Source organism: Lutjanus erythropterus, chromosome 17, assembly GCF_056507025.1.
Source record: "Lutjanus erythropterus isolate fLutEry1 chromosome 17, fLutEry1.hap2, whole genome shotgun sequence".
In the NCBI taxonomy this organism is placed as follows: Eukaryota; Metazoa; Chordata; class Actinopteri; order Lutjaniformes; family Lutjanidae; genus Lutjanus; species Lutjanus erythropterus.
Window position 1 is genome coordinate 10353351 of NC_139333.1, and position 20931 is coordinate 10374281.

The 20931-nt window shown below is 40.6% G+C and overlaps 1 protein-coding gene across 7 annotated transcripts in view; it reads right to left on the reverse strand.

Annotated features, from left to right (window-relative positions):
* rhbdf1b (rhomboid 5 homolog 1b (Drosophila)) overlaps positions 1 to 20931 on the reverse strand; it is a 62384-nt gene that overhangs the window by 30716 nt on the left and 10737 nt on the right. The window contains exon 1 of one of the 7 annotated variants that reach the window (XM_084740059.1): positions 19820 to 20372. The exons of 3 other annotated variants lie outside the window; for them this stretch is intronic. The gene's annotated coding sequence lies outside the window, so the exon portion shown is untranslated. Of the gene's footprint in view, positions 1 to 19819; positions 20373 to 20931 lie in introns of those variants that run through there. 3 more of the 7 variants (XM_084740064.1, XM_084740066.1, XM_084740065.1) reach the window with 3 other exon arrangements.

The following is a 20931-nucleotide window of genomic DNA, read 5'->3' on the forward strand; positions in this document are numbered from 1 at the left end:
GCCAACCACAGAGCTTGTGGGCATTTTTACACTTTATATGACACTAACAAATCTGCCAAATCCCTTCATATGTTCAAACATAACAGTGACCAACTGCACATGATACAACATTAATTCAAAATGGTAACATCAATCTGTAGTTTAACGGGTTTGAGTTCTTTCCAAAACCCACTGACAGACTCAGGCTGGGGGTCTTAATGAATTGAGGCCATCTGTCTAAGGACTACTTTGATTGGCTTGTGGTGTCTGTCTTTCGTCTCGTTACCATAGATTACGCGACAGTGAGCAATTCATTAGTCAATCAGCCACTGTGTTGCAGCACCTCGACTCATACCCTTGTGCAGCAGTGCTAACACATGTCCCTGCCCACGTACGCACAGATTCAAAACCACACACAAACAGAAAGCAGCTACTTCGAGCTTCCGTCTGTGAGGCATTTTATACTCCCAAATGTGACATCTTGGTCTTGGAAATAAGGGTTCGTAAAGGCTTCTTCTTGAAGGCCCGAGGTTCTACCCTTAACCATTTGCTTCTAAGGAACCCTCTTTTGAAGAAAAGGTTCTCAATCAAGGGATATTTGTAAGACTAAGGGCTCCATTAAGAACCCTCTTCATCAAGGGAACCCTTTTTCGAGGAAAGAACTCTTCAAGGATTGTTGAAATCATGGGTGTTAAAAGATCCTTAACCTCAAATATTCAACTCACCCCTTGGGTGGGTTCTTGTTAGCTCCCTTATAAGGTGAAAAGGTTCTGGACAGAACCCCAAAGAGGGATATAGGTGGCACCATTATACCATAGAAGGGTTTGCTGTAGAAATTCTTATAAGGGTTTGTGGGTGGAACTTTTCACGGGGGGTTCTCGGTATAACCCAGTCTGTCTACAGGTATCTGCAAGTTACTTTTTAAGAATTTGTAATGCCACACTTTAATTAAATTTAAGGCCAGCTTTGCAATAAAACTAAACATCAAATTTAAATATAGGAATTGTATAAATACATATAATGGTAGGGCAAAATGATAACAACTGGTTGAGCTGAAGAACATTTGTTCAAATACATTTATTATTTGTCCTTAATGATAATCACAGCTCCTGTCCTAGAGCCAGAGTCAGAAATAATGCTATACCAAAGTAGAACTCCAAACTTCTATGCTGAGAGCCATTAAATCCAGGATGTATTAATATTGTAGTTCTCTGTTTTATAGTTTATAGTCTCATTTAGCCTACAGACAGTCTGCTGCCATAATGAATCAGAGAGTGAACTGATGATTCTGTCACTTTTTACAGCTCATCCTCCTTTAATTGATGCAAAATGAAAGAGAGTGTAGCCAAGCTGATTTATAGTTTTCGTGCGAGAAATCTTTGTCACTGCCTGAGACCATATTTCCTCCCTCTTACCTCCTGTCACAAAAAAGGTCTTTGAAGCTGTGTATCCTCCACCCTCTTCCTGGTGGCGCTTTGCTTTTCGCATTCACTTTGCTGAAGAGGATGAACATTTTCAAGTGCTTTTTCCATCTGCTTTTCAATCCCTACACCATCTGCCATTGTGAGAAACTCTTAAAAGGTTTTAATTCATTTTAGTAGAAAACCAGTGCCCTAAACCTGTTGCGTAAAACAATCTCCTTCTGCTAGTCCAACAAATTCAAATGTTTTCCGGTCTTTTCATTGGCAGTACTGTTTGTTTACAGTATATATGAAAGCAATGGTTTATTTATGATTTATGATATACATGATGGTTGATTTAATACAGTTTGTCATCACCCACACCCCAGCCCATGCACCTGTCCCGATCCTGCCCTCTAAAATACACCTTTATAAAATATTCTTAGCACCAGCGTTTCTACCATGTGAGAGAACTCATGGCATGAATGTGAGTTGTGTGACTTTGGTTCTGGCCACAATTGTTTTGTTAAGGTTGTTAGTGAAGCTCCACAGTGTCTAACATATGTGGTCCCTCTAGGAAACTTACCCATGCATAATGAATAATGAAAAGTATATAAAATATTTACACCATGAGGAGCATATCACATATTAAATATAAGTAAACTGTGCAATGCATGTATAAATACTGGCAAAAGGCTGTCCAAGGAAAGTATGTACATAATTCAGTTAGCTAATCTGGTTGAAAACACACCAGCTTAAACACACTGAAGCCGGCAGTGGTGACATGTTGGCAAGGAAAGCCCGCCATAGGAGTATCCCAGTAGCTGACTTGGCAGAGCGTGCGTTGCCATGTACTGAGGCTGATTCCTCAGCAGCAGCTGGGATTTGTTCCAACCTGGGGACCTTTGCTGCGTGTCGTCCTTCTCTCTGTCTCTCAACTTTCCCTCTCTATTTTTGGCAAAATCACAAAAAAATGATAATGAAAAAGGCTTGGAACAGTATTAGGTTTGAACTCATTTGAACTAACGCTCATGTTTGAATTAATTAGAACACTACCCACACTTCCTGGTCCTAAATTACAATGTAGAATTAGTCTTTCATTTGCGGTGCCTTCGCTGCCTCACTTAAGCAACAACGGTTGTCCAAAATGTTTCCATCTGCAGTGTTGAGTCCAAATGAGTCCATGTTTTTATTGCAATAACAGACCTACAGCTTGTCTCCAGCTAATCTCAAACACTACAGGACCGATCGGCCTAATTTTTTTTGTGCATATTCATGGCTGTATTCTGAAGGACCCCTGTGATTCTGAATTTTTGAAAACCTTTTTAAACCTCCATGCTGGTAACAGCTGTGGCCAGTGGCATTATGTTTCCAGGTCATCCCATTCTTGTAAATACAGTATCTCAAGAACGCCTTGAGGGAATTTCTTACAACTTGGCGCAAATGACCACTTACGCTCACAGATAAACTGATTAGATTTGAACTTTGCAAATCTCTGCTGGTTGCATCAAGCCACTGTAATGACATTGCAGTAAGTGCTTCACCAACTATTGCCTTGTGGGGTTCTGCACTCTGCTGAGTGACCTCTTCTAGTTTCTGAGATGGTTTCGGTGTCACAATCCTAAATTCAGCATGATGCTCCTCATCTGCATAAATATTAAGAAATTAAAAATATCTTTGGGGTTTAGATTGATGGTTTGACATTTGGTGGTGTTTCCTTCAGGCTAGCAAATGATGATGGATTTTCTTTCCATAGATGCAATGATTAATCGGGAAAATAACTGTTAGTTGAATCCCTAAAAATATGCTTCTTAAAATTTGGGTGAACTGAATGTGAAGCTTACACGCTTCAGAAAGATGTTTTTCTCCACTGGTTGAATGTCTTTTGGCTTTAATGAATCAGGGAACAGCACAAAAAGCTGCTTAACTATACAGAGATAAACAGCACAGACAATCAGAGCAGAGCAGAGGTCAGCCCTTCATGCTTTGTCTGGCTCTAAGCACAATCATTTCTCTACTCAGCTGTCTAAGCAGGAGAGATTTAATTGGCAGCTTGAAACTGGGGCAAAAGCGCAGAAAGTTAAAACCCAGAGCTAAACTTCATCCACTCCTGCTTCTGCATAATCAAAAAAGCCTCAGATCTTTCTCACAGTGAGAAATGGCTCCCAAGGAAGTAATTAAGAGCTGATTAAAGGATTGGCATAGGCTACTGCTATCAAGTGTTTCCTACTGTACTGCAGATTGACATGTGTCCTGTGGGAAAGCAGCTTTTGAATTTCACAATATTGAAAACCCGACCTGCTGCACCTCACTTCACACCACACCCACACATTTCTGATGAAGCAGTCTGCACAGGAAGACGTGCTAAGGAGAAACAGCGGTATGATCTTTGCAGGTGCTGCTACCGAATAAAACCCCAAGGAAGCTGCTGCTGACACTTGTAATGATCTCAACACATGAAATGTTGACAGTCATCGCTGGTGATATTCAAAAAATTTAAATTCTGTTTGCATTTATTATGGCTAGAAATTTTCTACACTCTTAGAAATAAGGGTGCCAACAAGTTTCTGCTTCAAGAGCAGAGGATCTCTAGAATTATTTGCTTCATTTTGAAAACAGGATTCATCAACAGTTCTCTGTAAGAGTAACGGTTCCATTAAGAACCCCTTTCACCCAAAAAATACTTTTTGGAAGAAAGAGTTCTTCAAGGTATTGTGTTAGACACAGAAATATTCAAATGTTTACCCATGTTTCAAATGGTATTTTGGTAAATGTATGTGGAATCTCCTTAAGTCTTTACTTCATGCCGTACAATATAAGGCAGAGCAGAGTGTTCTGCTGTCTGCCTCTGCTGAAGACAAAAGGCTTGCAGGTGAACTCTTTGGAACACAAAAGGGGTTTCAGTAAAAGCCCCTGTGTGGTTTCTAGATGAAACTCCTGAAATGTAAAACAGTTCTTGGTAGAATCCCCTCAGTGGTTTCTAGATGCCACTCATAATACTTTCATCTAAAATGTTCAAAGAAACATTTATGTTAAAAAAAATGTTTAAAAAAGGTTCCTTGCTGAGCTATAAGGTCCACAAAAGACTTTGACAAAGTTTTGGCTCCTTAAAGAAACTATTTTTTGCTGAAGTTCACCATTTATGGTTTCATCAAAGAACCATTTTTAATGTTGAGGCACTTCTGGTGGTTCTTTAACAAACTGTTTGTAGAAACGGTTCCTTAAAGAACCTCTCAGTAAAATGTTTGTGTCCAAATGGTCGAAGAAAACTTGGTTCCAGTTAGCATCTTTCTGTGTTCTGTGTGTGGAATATAAAGGGGTTCTTGGTAGAACCCCCTTGGTAGGTTGTAGATAAAACCCTTGGAATATAAAGGGGTTTTTGGGTGGGTTCTTGTTAGCACCCTTAGAAGGTGGAACAGTTACGAATAGAACTCCCAGAGAGGGTTACAGAATAGAAGGGTTCTCTGTAGAACCTCTCATGGGGGGTTTTCGATGGAACCTTTCACAGAGGATTCTAGGTAAAATGCTTTATGCTGGGGTCTAGGTAGGCTCTTCTGAAAGAGTTCCATGTGAAACTTTTAGAAAAGCTTCTACCAGGAACCAAAAGGGTTCTCATAGCCCAAGAACCCTATATGGTTCTTGTAAGTGTACCACAATGTTAACATGACAATAAAGCTGTGGCCACAAGCCTCAGACTGCCTCGTGTCTGCTGATGATCTGGTATGTATCAAGACACAAAGAGGACGGAAATACAACAACAGATGGAGAAAGACGAAAAAAGCAGCGAGAGGACTTTATGTCATGATGGGAGAAGATGAAAGGAGTAAAGGAGTAGAGGGAGAGAAGCAAAAAAAAACATGCTGCACCAAGTCAAAGAGCATAAAAAAACAAAACAAAACAGGAAATCCATTGCAGCAGAGCGGAGAATAAACTGCATGATACTGTGTGGAGGGAAGATAGATGTGGAAGAGACACATTTTCCCTCTCAATCAAAAACAGTTGTCTACCTCGTACATGCTTGTCTAAACAACATGTGACACCCATTTGCATAGTTTCACTGTGTGGGCTTGCTGCGTGGTTAAAAAATGCAGGACTATAAGCGTGCGTAAGTGTGTACATGCATGCATGTTTGTGCCTGTTAATTCGTACCACTATGCATGTGGCGAGTGTGCGGGTCCATGAGCGTGTCCGTCCGTCTCCTATGTCAAACATCTGCATCAGTTTACCTGCCTCTGCCCCTGGGCCATGAGGGTAAGTTTAGTTTTGGTGAAGCTGCAGAGACAACAGTTCATATAACCTTCTAGTCTGTGTACCATTAAACTAATGTGTGCTGACAGTGGTTTCAGACACTTTTCTAAACACATTACCACAAAATGCTTGCAGTGCGGCAGCTTAAAACCTGCATTAAAGGTACTATGTGAAGCAACTTTCATGAATTAACTAAAGATTGGATTGGACGAGTATGTCTCCATCGCCTGTGGCATTTATTTATTTTTTTTTAGGGTAATTTCTGTCGTCGCACACTCATTCAGCGGTACAGTACACGCCCAGTGAGCCCGAGGATGAGTGAAAGGAAAACAGCCTGTAGAGCCAGAATATTTTCACATCTAACTCGAATTTATGGATCTCGACCAAACCAGAGTTGGTCGTTGTTGGTGAACACTGGAAAGACTAACTATGACCAGTTGGTCTGAAGTATTATGTGAAATGGAAAAAAAATATTTGATAAAGACTTAGAAATGGATCCAATGTCTTTGATTTTAGGTTTACCAAGCAGAAATATGACTAATGCAGCCAGCAAAAGGCTATATAATGTTTTGACATTTGCTGCTAGAAAAAATATATTAGTCCACTGGATTAGTGATAAGGGCCCTTCTGTTAGCGGCTGGCGTAAAGTGACATTTGAATTGGTCCCTCTGGAATATCTTACATGTATTTTACATGCTAAAGTGAAGCAATTCTACAAAATATGGCAGCCCTATCTGAAATATATTGGACCTGACCTGTCCTCCATGATCCTACAAGGAGCCTCCTAAACATGAACTTATATTCTGTGATTATCCTGCAACAGAGACTATTTCCTGTAACCTCCTAAGTTTGTTGATGTGAGCTGTTTTTCCTTTTTTGTGTGTGTGTGTTTGTATTATGACTGTTATGGAAAACACACGAAAACCCAATAAAAATATTGTGGAAAAAAAACAAACTATGACCAATTTTATTTTGTTTCTGTTTGAGTTTGAATGAAATGTGTTTTAGGGAGTAAACAAAAGACAGAACCTGAAGTAGGTACGATAATATGTCCATTCTTGACATTTTGCTTATTTATTGGACGTAGCAAATGTGTTGTGAACTCGCTCCTGCAGACTGATTTCTATGTAAAAGACTTGGAATGTTTTTTGCGAGAAAATCCAAAGGATGTGACGTTTAAACGTGCACTAATGGTGTGCGCTTATGTTGTGCGAGTCCACTTCCGTCAACAAACGATTAGCACTCACCACAGCACAACTGGTGAATATAACTCCAAATTTCATTGTACTTTTACGTCCGTTTTGGTCTACACCACCTCCCGAGGGAAATATCTGTATATTCAACTGCTAAGGGCTCTGCTATGTTCACCAGCTACTTGCTAATTTTGTCTGCTTGCTATGCGCTATACAACATGAAGACCTGAAGAGAACCAGAGTCTTGTCATTGGACCCATTTCCATCAAATCACCTCTGGTTTCTGAACTGGTTCAGGTCAAGATTTTAGGAACGTTGGTGCTATCTCGTGAGCCAGCCCACATTTCCACCCATTTTGATTGGAACCACTGTAATTGAGGATTGGTGAAAATTCTCAAGCCAGTTCAGAGGGGCCAGGTCCATGTTGGTGGAAAAGGTCTATCTGTGGGGTTTGTCACTACGGGCAAACACTTTCTCATTACATTAAAGTCATCTGATCCATTGTTATTATAATAATATTGATTATAGCAGCTTTAGGTTTGCAAGCCTGCCTCCAAAAACACCCTCATGCTCATAAAATGGTTTCTACAGTATTTTATAATGACTTGATCAGATCGGAAAAACAAGAAGAACATGTCAGTAAAGGCTCTGGGGAAAATCATTTCACATTCATTTATTAACTCTTAACTCAGGTTCTACAGTAAGAAATCATTAGCAGCTGTGGGGCAAAACAGCAGAAATGACTTAATGGAAAAAAGTCCCTCAAGAAAAAGCCAGCATTGCCATTCATCACGCCAACTGTTCCAACACCTCATGGCACATTTGACTGCCAAAACTGCCACTGGAGAGAGTATAATGGTTTCTCAGCTCATGCGCCAGGTATGGGACTTGAGAGGATCGAGCAGAGTTTCCTCAGCTGAGAGGACGTCTGCTTCCCGTCTGCCAGTCGAGTCTCTTACTCTACAAAGTAGAAGCTGGTGACAGAAGCCGATACAGATGGCAGGACGATGTGAGGAAGATGAGGCGATGAATGACAGAGAGGAAGGGAAACAGGGATCAAAACGTAAGACACACAAGAGTAAATGATAGGAAATGTGGCATAAATGGGTATTATCTGTATGCAGTTAATTATTTATGAATCAGAAACAGTCAAGCACATAAAAGAGAGCTACAAACAATGTGATGGTGGTTTTGTAAGTACCAGATGTGCTCAGCCTGCTCAGGATCCTGCATTTGCAGATGACGTACACATTATGATTGGCTGTACGACAGAATGGAGGTTAGAAGTGACAGCAGTAACTAAAATTTAACGTTAGTTGTGTCAGCATAATATTTGATTGACAGTTCTGTGTGGTCTCATCTTGTTAATCTCTACCTAACTAATCAAACTTAAAAGAATACTGTCATTTCCAAAAATCAAATGCTCATCAATACCAAATTAATGTTACAGCACTAATGACACTGTGCAGTTCTGTTTTGTACACGACATCCATTCCGATGTTCAGCCAATCATAATGTGTGCGTCAAATCTGTAAATGCAAGACCTCTGTGCAGATCCCACCTACAGTACCTACAGTAGCTAGTTAGCTTAACTTCTATCTATCTTAGCTTGCTAATTAGCAAAGAGGCAGCTAGCTAACAAACCTCAAATGTGCTGAAATTTATTGTCAGCAGCCGATAGCATCTGTGTTGCTGTTATTCTTGATTTTAACCTGTTTACATAAATATAAAATAAACAAAACCTGTCTAAGCTAACATTTTCATGTTCCTAATATTCAGCACCTACAACACAGCTGCCTGAAGCTGTGTTAGTTTCATTTACTCGCCACAAGTTAACAGAAATGTGAACTTTCCCCTTGCCGTTTTACATTACCACTTCCTTCGCTTCATGTTCTTCTCATCGTTTCTTTTATGTAGCGTTCGAATTGTTGCTTTTTTTTCAGTCAAACCAAGACTGGCTTCCTGAAGCGTGACAGCTACACCTGTGCCAACACAGCGCTGATGCATATCAATGACAGCGACATAAAAGAATAAAAGCAAGTTCATACATGTGTGCTATTTTTACTTCACAGTCGTGTCGTCAAATAAAGACTAATTCTTTTCTCTTGTCCCTTTTTTTTTTCCCAAACAGGTGTTGCTTTGAAAAAAAAATAAATATAACTGTGTTTTTTTTGATATTTCCTTTTTGGTACTTCTGGGAATATTTTGCTGCCACAGTTTCACTTGGCATTTTGTTCTTTCCTCTCAGCACTTTTCTCTGCAGTCGAGTAATTGAGGCCAAAGTGCCCTTAAGTTTCCAGCGTCCTGAGGAGATTTACCAGGTATTATAGATTATATTTGAGTTTTTGAGTTTTGTTTGTGTAATATGGGAAGTTTAATGGACCTCACAGTATGTATTAGGTAAAGTTCTGCACCTGGGATGTAGCACTCGCCCAGCATTCATACAGGAGGCTGCAAGAGACACTAAAATGAAAAGTTCATCACTGTTGAAGTCCATGTACAACCTTGTGGCCGACTGCTCTGCCAACAACTACAAACTGACTTCCAAAACGTCCATGAAGAACATTTAAAAGGCAGAACTCTTTTGTAACAAAACAGGGTAAACCAAACTTATAATTATGAGGTCTGTATAATTGAGGGCAAGTCTTTTTTAAAGTCTTTATAAGGACTTCCATGTTTTAACTGAAGTCCAACACAAGTGAACAGTGGAGCAACTATTTCATGTTTATTTGCTAGAGGCATTAACGCCATCAATTACCGCAGGTAAAAGCAATTATTGGCCAAATTGCAGAAAAGATAACAGTCTAGGACCACATGTTCACCACATCTGTACAATAAAGAACATTATAGCCCCGTGAGTCACAGGGAAACAATGTGCAGAACATCCTGCTTTCAAAAAAACACTCAGAATTGCGTAATCCTCATTAAACATTATTTAACCGAGGAAAGTTGCCAAAGTAAAATCCCTCTCATCGACCCCGTTTTCTAGAAATCACATGAGAAATAAGAGAAATACCTCCCACGTTACATTCTTTATCAAAATAATGCCAAATGTTCCCACTGAACTGTATTTTTAATCTGCTTTCCCATCAATATCACTATCTGTTAGAAATCTGCTTGTGGCAACCAAAGCATGATTAAGTTCTTTGTGGTTAGGTTCATACACTGGCAGCACTTGGTTAAGGCGAGGGAAAAATGATGGTCTTGTGAAATACTGAAAAAGTCAACAGTGACTTGAAACACAAGCCAGAATATATTTGATTTTTTGATGCTTAACCATAAAGCACAATATTTTTCTGACGATAAAGCAAGAATCTGTATTTTCACAGCATTTTTAACACCTTTCAGGTCATTGTTTTGGTTTTTATGACATCAAACAGCTGACAGACAAAATTAGCAGTCAACTTGTGGAGCATTTAGCGGCTGAAGAGCCAGATATTTCCCTCAGGAGTTGGTGGAGACCAAAACGGAGCAAAAAGAAGTGTGAACATTAGAGATCGGATGGACCATAAACACGACTCCAAATAAATTCTGATATTGATCACCATATCAGCTTTATGAAATGATGACCCATATGTCAGTGCTACGTTCACTGTATTCTGCTGCCTCTAAGTAGCCACATAGTTATGGCAGGTTTGACCAAAGCACTTTTGTTACCTCTGGCAAACCCTGGTCTCTGGGACTTTGTACAACCACCATCCACCCTGATTATGCGCCTACTTTCCCTGCAGTACAGTAAGTTAGCCTTTATTCAAAATAACCTTACCAAATTAATTTCTAAGAGACGGGTCTGCCCTCATACATATTCACACAGTCTTATATCGATTACTGAGCAAATCCACTGAACTTTCTCAAGGAGTATATTGATGAAAGGATGGAAAGCATCTCTCATTGACTTTCCCACTGTAGATATTTCTAGCCAAGGATTTAAACCAGCCATGTTCTGCTCTCACAGACACTCATGGGCGACTAGCTATTTACAAGCATGTGTACAGTGCTGTCGATGGCCAACCTGAGCCTTGTTGATCACACTGGAACAGAGCGGACGCCCTTGACTGTCCCTTCTCAGCATTGTTAGAGTGTCTTCAAAGGACTTGTTTGAAGTAAAGCGTGCACAGTGTAGTGGATTGCTGGAAGCTCATTAGCAAGTTTTCTTTTGCTCCTGTTTTGTCACTATTCCAAAATTCAACACATCTACTGTGAAGAAGAAAGGGATAAGATGAGCTAAAACAATTATATTCAAATGGATGTGCCAAATCAATGATAGAGAGCATGTAGATGAAGTGATGTTTAAAAAAAAGACATCAAATAAAAAAGATTTTTAAATTTTATGTATTAGAGGGATGGAAATACAATACACTGCCATTATCTACATGCTGGGTTTGAGCTGTTGTGTCAAACACTTACGCCAAGGCAATGGTTTGGGGGTCAAATGAGTCACTAAAACCAGTGATTTTCAAAGTGGGGGCCTCCAGGGGCGCTGCCTCTTGCCACAAAGCTGCTCTGATCCTGAAATCTGCTAACTCACAAAAACGGACACATTTCTGAAAAGGAAAATACCCGATGAGCAAAACAACAGCTTAAAATCTCAGCTGCAAAATATCCGCAGAACTCCTGGCACAGTAAAAGTCCCAAGTATGAGGCAGCGTCCGTAAAGTAGGGATTTGCAGCCAGCTACATCCATCTAAACTTCAGCGCAACTTGAAAAAAAAGACAACCTACAGCCCAAAAATGTTGACTTTGGGTTTCCAAAGAAATTTTGCAAAAAGGCGATAAGCTAATATTATTTGGGGAGCCTTGGCACGGATAAGTTTGGGAACCCCTGCCTAAAACTACAAATGTATTAAAAACAAGAACAGTGAACATTTGACTGTAGTTTTAACTGCACAACTGATTGACTGTCGTGCTTTTGCTGTAACTGACAGGACATCCTCTGATTATCATAAGGTTAAAGGTCATGCAGCCACTCCTCTTGTGTGAGTCATAGACTAAATATAATCCGTATAATCACATCGAGGTTTTAATATATTTTTTATGAGTAATGGTGGTCATGCTAAATTCCAATAGATGGCTGTTTGATAGATAATATATGGAGGATTCAATAAATAAAGATTAAATAACATAATAAAGAGCAACCAACATGGAAAGAGAGGCAGAGTGAAGAGTTGACAGGCAGGATGAGAAACAAAGAGAGCAGCTCAGCTGACCCTCATATGAAGCTACTTTGTGTGAGCTGCATGGTGACAGGAAGGTCACCGCCACAATAAGTGTCTACTCAAGTATGGCCTCGCCTGGAGACATGAATAGACCTCCACAGCAGCCATCCATCCCTCCCGCCATCCCTCCTTCCTGCTGTCGCTCTACGCAGCCAGCAGACACATGCTGAGAGCTCCAACACAACAGCTTCCTCTGTTGGCTGGCCTTGTATGAAAACTTAATGGTAATTGCCCGCAGATGACACGTTGGGGTAAGATAGCGGGAGGGAGCGGGAATTGGCTCTGAAAGGAATATTTAGAGGGAAAAATGGAGGTCATAATTGTGGTTTCAAAGAAACAGAGAGGAGTTATTCAAGATCTTCATAGAGAAGTCTGGAGTCTCTCAGGAGAACTCTGGCCGGGGGACAGCATTGTCATCAGATGGACACTGAAGAGAAGTTCGGAGACCAGTGTGCGCCACATAATAGGCAGATTAAAATTCCTTTTTGACAAGGAAGCCTTTTGTGATAAGTTCAACAAAACCATGATGGGTCCCCACTGAAGATTTTCTTATGCGAAAAGTCAAATTTGATTAATGGACAGAATCTTTACAATAGATGAGGCTGACACGATTACACATCCTCCTTATTATTGTCAACACACACCATGAAAACTAGTTTATCTCTCAAAGCTTTCTGACTGATGTAACGTCTGCTCACCACTGCAGTTTGAGGACATTTGTTAGGAACTATTTTCAGCTGCAGATTAATTGGATTTGGTGCTGGAGTGAGTAAACAGCAGAAGGTTAGCGACCGACACAAAATAAACTACAGTGTGTGTTTTCAGTGCAATGATCTTGGGATGGCATGTGATGGCATTAGTTGACGATAACAGGATTTGAAAAAGTCTTGTTTCAATGAGGACATTGTGTAACATGTTGGAGAAAACAAGCAGTATAACTGTCAAAAACCAATGATTTCCAACCAGCTATTGCAATTACTAGGGGGTACTTGTATAGAATTTGGAGCAGACCAAAAATTTAAATTACAATTTGATTGAAAAGAAATTATCGGCTGTAACGCCTGAACAATGTTGCAATTAAGAGTGTATGAAAGCAAGTTAGCAAGCAAGCAGTTAGCTTAAAGTTATGTATAAATGGTTGAATAGTAGCTAAAAGTAATGATAAATGTTATTTTATTATTTTAATTAGTAGTTTTAAATAGCACTCAGTTTAGCTTTGTAGCAGAAAAAGTATTGAATAAAACTGATGTTCACTAACTTGCTCTGATGATCACTTTCCTGGGGGAATCCCTGAAATATTTCAGTCTCACAGCAGCAAAAAAAAAGTGGACCCGTGTGCTTGTACATCTGTCAACCATGACCTTTTAATGAGAATGACCTGCTTTTGGTTGCACATATATCAGGGGTCATGATGGTTACACTGTAAAACTACTAGTTACAGTAGGATATTTAATAGTTTTCATGAAATACTTCCCATATGAGCTGAAACATTCAGACACAGCTTTCCTGGTGCAAGTCAAGTCTTTCAAAGACTTTCTCGCACGGTCCTCAGACAGTCATGAAACCTGCTCTTCGACCCAGCAGAGGGAAATATAGTGTGCAATTTATTGAAAAGATTCACAGGACTGACGTTTTAAAGTAACTGCATGACAGTACTGCCCATTATTCATCCACCCTATCATACCCTTCATTCAATGATCCACTCTTGCCCTCTCAGTGACCCTGTCTATGCCTCCACTGCGCACTGATCACTGATCCTTCACTTTAACCCTTGACAGTCTGTTTAATGTGCAGTACTTTTTTATTCATTGACTCACAAGTCCTACAGCTGTTCTATTTCTGTCTCTGGGCTGGAAAAGGAAAATTAAACCAACAACACAGTGTTGAGAGGGTGACTTAAGATTAAATAAATGCTGGTTGTTGAAAAGAGGATTAATATAGCTGTCACAGAGAGTAATAAAAAACAGTACAGAGTAAAGATTGCTAAAATTGCCCCTGTAATCCCTGAAATATAGTGATAAAAAAGTTTGATTTTCCATTTGTTTTGTTATGTGAAGTGAAAATAGCTTGCATGTATGAGCCTGCTTTGTATTTTTTCTATCATATTTGTACGAGTACTCGGGCAGCACAGGTGTATCTGTCACGCTGATAAGGTCATTCTGGTTTTGATTCAGCATGATGATGTGTGAGAAAGGGAGAGAGAAAAAAAAAAACAGGCGTGAGCTGAGATTAGGAGAAACTGCTGCTAAACGTTCATGTAGGAAGTCTGAATTTATTTTCCAACACAAAACACAGATAACATACTATACAACTAACGTAAGTGATGATGTTTGTTGAACTAAATGGATGTAACTTTTCCTGGAGTCGCTCCTGCACCGGTTTGCTGCTGAGGGTTGTATCTGTGCTCTCTAATTGCAGCAATGATGTCACTGTCAAGCCACAATTACGCACGGCTGGTTAAATTTGTGCAACCAGCACCATCAAAATAACCACAGAAACCTTTGAGCTTATGTAAACATCAAACTTTTTGTTCTGATTAATTATTTTGTACAGTCCCTGCTGCTGGGTCAATAAACAAGTAAGCTGGAGACTGATACCAGGGCAAATAACTTTGTGTCACCAGTATCACCAAAAAATATACCTTGAGTTCCCATTATCACCACGCTGAATTCACACAGATAGAGCCTACAGACATGCTAGCTGTTGTTTGAGGCTGTACGCAGGCACAACAGTGCTTTGAGCTAACGTTAGCATGTTAATATGTAATCAATGACCTGGTTAGCCCACTGATGTTAGCAGGTATATTGTTTACAATGTTTACTATCTTATTTTAGCATGTTAGCATGCTAACATAATCATTTAACATAAAGGCTAATGTCATTAGTTTTGCAGGTATTTGGCTTATTCAGCTTATTGTAATTCAAGTGGTCTGAGAGAAAACTAGACTTCTGCTCCTCCATGGCTTTAGAAAATCTAAGGAGACTTACTCCTCTCCTGAACTCCTGGCCAATCACATCAGTTAGTAAAATCATTGATCGCTGAGTCTCATCACTTACTTCTCAAGACTGGTCTCCAGGCACTGCTAGAGCTGTCATTCAAAAAATTTCAATACTGGTACCGAATGTGATACCTTGATCTTAAATACCTGTTCCTGAATGATGCTTTTTTGACACCAATTTTAACAAAATGAAAACACATAAGGGCACAAATCTTTAGTTTCATTTTTCAGCTGCGTTTCAGACACTCAAAGCAGTTTCATGACGTAAAAATATAAAACCTATTTACCACAATGTGGTTAGATTTTCTGTTTCAGCTCTTTTAGTTTTCGTTTTTCTTCTGTCAGCACCTTGGCATTTTTCCAATCAAAGCAACTCCATTAAACAAAAAATAAACCTCAACTTTGACATTTGACAGCAGCTGCCCACTGCTCTTTATACTAGGATTTGTATATCTAACAATAAAGTCTACTCTTTCATTATGGGACCACATACCTAATAGTTGGGGACCACTGGTTTAAGTCATTCAACAATCAAGATGCCACATGTTTACTGGTTTCAGCTTAAAATATATTAAGTTTTTTAGTTGACTGACTTTTCCCTGCTTTAGATTTTTGTATTTCTTTGTATAACAAGAAAAAGAAAGAGAAATAGTCATCCAAATGCCTCAATTCTGTCAAAACATGAACACACACAACATAGTGCCAATGCCTTGGATGTGGGTTATGTCCCCAAAGAGGAGTAGAACAAATAGATTTAAGCAGTAGTTTGAAGTTGAGTAAGATATTAAGTCTCCTTGCACAACCTGGTGCCTTAGTTCTCAACACTCCACATGCTGTTGTTTCCTGCTTTTGATATGAAGCTACTTTAGTCAAAACTCTATTTAAATTTCTTGACAGGCTGTATCTTAGATGAAGGACCTACTTGTGCAGTGACAAGTAGTGACATAAAACACGAGCAAGATAAACAGTGGAGCTTGTAGGCACTGGAGAAGAATCACTCATGGGTAAAGTGCCATGAAACATGAATTGTGAGAATGCTGGAGGGCTTCTCCTAAACCAAACCAGTTTTTTACGCTGATACGCTCGGCGGAGGACTCTGCATGAACGGGAAGGTGCATTTCATTTCTGAGAGCAGAATTAAACCTGCTATTGTCACTGCTGCCTTTTTTTTCCCTTTCCTACCTGTTCAAACATGCTTAAAACAGTTCGCTCAGTGTGCCAGAGGAAAGAGACGGAAAGATAAAAAACACACCTGCAAAATACCACCATGCAAACACACACTCACCATATTTACACTTACGCACACAGCGACAGTACACACCAGATGAAACATCTTCCAGGACACTGTCAGCTTCCTGTTAAGAGCTGCATGTGTGTGATAATGTGTGTGTGTGTGTGTGTGTGTGTGTGTGTGTGTGTGTGTGTGTGTGTGTGTGTGTGTGTGTGTGTGTGTGTGTGTGTGTGTACCCTTTACTTTCAGTTGTAACTTCGAGCGTTAAAGTCAGGACATGTTTTATTGCAAAGCAGAAGTAACTGCGCTGCAAGCAATGCTGCTCTCAGTTCACAGTTAACATCAAAATCATTACGATGACGTTTGGGCTCATCTAAGGACGGTTAAAGGATCATTCCAACCTTCAGTGAGATTTGAAAATTCACCTCATTTTTAAATAATTGATTGATTCTGACAGGGTAAAATGACAAGTTGATTCACTGCAACAGCAATTCTTTTGCATTACCAATTATTTAAGTTATTTTTCATGCAAGAACATAAAATTTTTACCTAGTTCCATCTCTCAAATGGGAGGGTTTGTTGCTTTTCTGTTTGCTTCATTTCGTTATGTGATAGTTAACTGAACTTTGGGTTTTAGGTCCTAAGATTTTCAGCTCGTAGGCTAAACGAAACAAGACATTGGACATCGTCACAGTGGGCTTCAGGGCATTATAAGGACATTTTTCAAGCAAAATAGCATCCTTACATATTTTGCTAATCCTCTCTTCCCATTCACCCACACAGTTTCTTTAAGTTAAAAAAAAGTCATAACTGCACATAGAAAACCAGTTCAGTTTTGCAAAGCTGAATCACTATGCTTTAAAATTTGATGTTTTTCAGAAAATATTCAAGAGTTAAACATTCAGGATACTGTAATATAAATGTGCAAATTTGAGATTACTGAAACTTGTGATTTCCCTCCAAAATAAAACATTTAATCATCAGCTAATGGTCTCTGGAGGTGCATCAGCAGTGGCACAAGAACTACTCTGATCGTTTATTTGACCACACTGCGAAAATACTCCACTACAAGTAAAAGTATTATCAGCACAGTTCACTGAAAGTATCAGAGGTAAATGTCGATTAATTCCACACTGAGTCTGCATGTACAGCTGAGCCCACTGCAGGTCACGGGGTCAAACCCTGGCCACTAATCCGGTGTCCCTCAGTAGGAACCCTGAGCGGCTGTTCCAGGTGTGAGTGTGCTGAACGAGTGTGTGTGTGTGTGTGTGTGTGTGTGTGTGTGTGTGTGCATGCTCCTGCCATCTGGCCCAAAAGTCTGCTTCCTACCATCTTTCCAAACAGGAAGCCAAAACAAATCCTTGATGACACGGGTCACTAGTTTAATTGTCTCTGTGGGATTTCTGTGCAGCCAGCAACCGAAGCTGCCCCCTTCATCTCAACGGCACCGAAGTCTGAAGCTCCCTCAGACTCATTTATCTCTCTTATAACCTGTGTGGGTGTGTGTGCATCGTGTAATGTATATGTGTAAAATATAGAGGGGATTTTGCCAGTGTTGGGTACTGAAACCCGCTGCCAATAGGGCACCTGTTCCTATACTACTGCTTCCTACTGGAAGGAGTAGCAATGCAGATTTTGGTGCCTCATTTCAGTGCCACTTAAATGCTTGAGCTGTCTGTAGACATAATTGCCCTCTGGTGCAAATTTTCCAGACAGCAGAAGCATCACCCTACGGGACATTGTAAGTTAATTACAGCAGAACTCTCTCTACATGGCTCTGGCACCAAGTAACATTAGCCTACCAGTAGCTAGTAGCTACCTTAAACATGAATAAAACACCAAGTTGAACAATTTAAAATGTGGCTGTGTTTCACTTGAAAGGACAGGAAGTGCAACAACAAAAATAACTGCATGTAAAGGCCTCCGCTTACACTCTTTACAAAGCATTTTTTAAGCATCTCACGATGCATGGTGCACTTCAAAGCCGCAAAACACCAGATGCAATGTTTGAACTCAACATTCAATTCAAAACGGAACATTCAATTTTTAGTTGAAATATTTAGGTTTTGGGGTCGAATTTTTCTAAGCCATTCTAAAAACCTTTTTTTAATGTTGTGAAGTAGGTTTCTGCATGATGATGTTGCTATATTAACCCTTGAGGTTGAAGGAGCAGCATGTAAAATATGGACACCTGTCAAAGTTAACTCGTATCACCAGCTAGCCTCCTAGCTGCCGTTAGCTCAGTTAGCTGTGTGGCAGGAGTCTGGCTGAACCTGCTGCATTTGGAGAGTGTTTTTAGTGGCTTTTATTTTGTTTCTGTCGTGTTTGAAGTGTTTTTTATGGACAAACCTGAATTCAAAAGGTGTACGGTTTATTACGGACAACTGGTGTAAGAGCATTTTCTTTCTCGACATTTTAGCTTATAAAAGATACGTCACGGCTCGTATACGTCTCCCACCTGAGACTACGAGAGGATCTGGCTCCTCTGCCCTTCCTTTCGTCCAGTGCTGTAACCTGCGTTAAAGACTTTTTCAATGGCTGAATGGGCGTTTCCATTTGAAAAGCCCGGAAAAGAATGGCAATGCAGTGGCCTTTTAAGTGTTTCATATTAATTTCTATATTATTATTGGAGGCTTTTTATGCCTTTAATTCACAAGACAGCTGAACATCTGACAGGAAAGGGGGGAGCGTGGGGAAATGACATGCAGCAAAGGGCCAAAGGCTGGAGTTGAACCCACGGCTGCTGCTGAACACTCACAGCCTCAGTATCCTGGACACACTTACCAACTGAGCTATCTAACCACCATTATTAGATGTGTTTTTAAGAATACTTAACACTGTTAACAGTCCATTTTTTAAAAATCTTTGTTTATCGATTAAGGGACCATTTAGGCACCGATACAGTTTCGAAAGTATCGTTTCTCTTGAATAAACCCAAATGATATTCCTTTCTGTTTTCTCTCTATCACACACACACACACACACACACACACACACACACACACACACACATCTCATTAGATCCATGATGATAAAGTTCACCATGCCTTGGCCTTCCATAGTAGAGCAAGGTATCAATAAAACATCATGGGAAGACAAGAGTAGCCCTGGCAGTAAGAGCTTGTGTGTGTGTGTGTGTGTGTGTGTGTGTGTGTGTGTGTGTGTGTGTGTGTGTGTGTATGTGTGTGTGTGTGTGTGTGTGTGTCAGACAGAGAGAGAGAGAGTATAGCCTAACATACACACCTGTTCCTCTCACTTTCCGCAATTGGCTCCTTGACCAGAGGCTTCAGAAGAATATGGCATTTTATTTTGAAAATCTTGGTCCAGATGTGTAAAACTCTTCACTGCACATCATGCGTTAGCTGACTCTCTCTCCCTCTGTGAGACCCCACCCAGAGACCCCTGTGTGCTGCAGAGCCTGTAAACCCTGCAAACCTGCACGGTCAACTACATACACGCTGACAGCCCGGTGCTCCCGCCGAGGTGTGCACAGGCTGACAGCCGGTGTGAGAAGCGACCAGACCCGGTGTGAGACGCAGCGTTCCCTTGCTTACCTTCAAACTGAGCCCCGGCTCCTGCAGCCCAGACGGTCCAGCACCGACGGCTCCACCGGTTGAGATGCGGCTAACAGCGGTCACTTCATAAGTTATCCCTGCTACACATCACGAGGACACGAGGAAGAGTAGTTTCACTGTTATCCAGATGTTAGTGAGGGCGGCGTTCCCATACAGATGTCAAGTATAAACCGAATGCAGCCTCCGTTGTGTTCTGTTCTGTGTGAAGCACACGCCGGCTCCTCTGCAGCTGGCTTCCCGCCGCACCGCCTCAGAGTTTCGGACTGACTGGAGAGTGTCTCCCGGTCCGCCCACGCTGCTGCTGCTGCCGCCGCCGCCGCTGGATGACAGGACACCGACAAACACGCGACCGACAGACTGACTGCTGCTCCAACAGCCGACCTCACGGCACCGCCTACCGGTGATACTGAGCAACTGCAGGTAGACTGTGTTAAAATCCGTAGGCATGTGGTAATTAAAGGTTTTACATAATTGAATTGTAGCTAAAGACGAGACGTCCCATCTGGTCAACCTGTTATGTAATCTGTTTTTGTCTCGTTATCAAACATACTAACAGATACGTCATATATGCAACATACAGCATTTGGTTGTACATTAAAATTTGTAACAATAGATCTTTTTCACAGCAGTCATTGTGACATTAAATAGTAGTTTAAACACAGGTGTTACCAATGATATTAATTAAGGTTCAGTTCCATTCAGGTCAGTCAGGGTGCTTCTATTGTGCATCACTGGAAAGTGTCTGTTACGCTAAATGGAACGGGACCGTCATTTTTTTCATTGGTAACACCTGTGTTTACATTACTATTTCATATCATAATGGCTGCCGTGACAAAGGTCTACAGTCCATGACAGCTGACACTGTCCATACATATATTATAATTAACTAGATAGTCAATGCAAAGATGCGACCCAGTCAGTCCAGTGAGTCAGTCAAAAAAGTTTTCTAGCTTCCGGGTTTACTTCCTGGTTACATGGCCCACTGAATATGCACAGTAATGTTACCCCCTTTGACCCCGCCCACCAGTGGGAAGTTTTTCACTGCAATACTGTGAGTAGCCACTAGAAAAACAAATGGCGGCAGTGCTGAG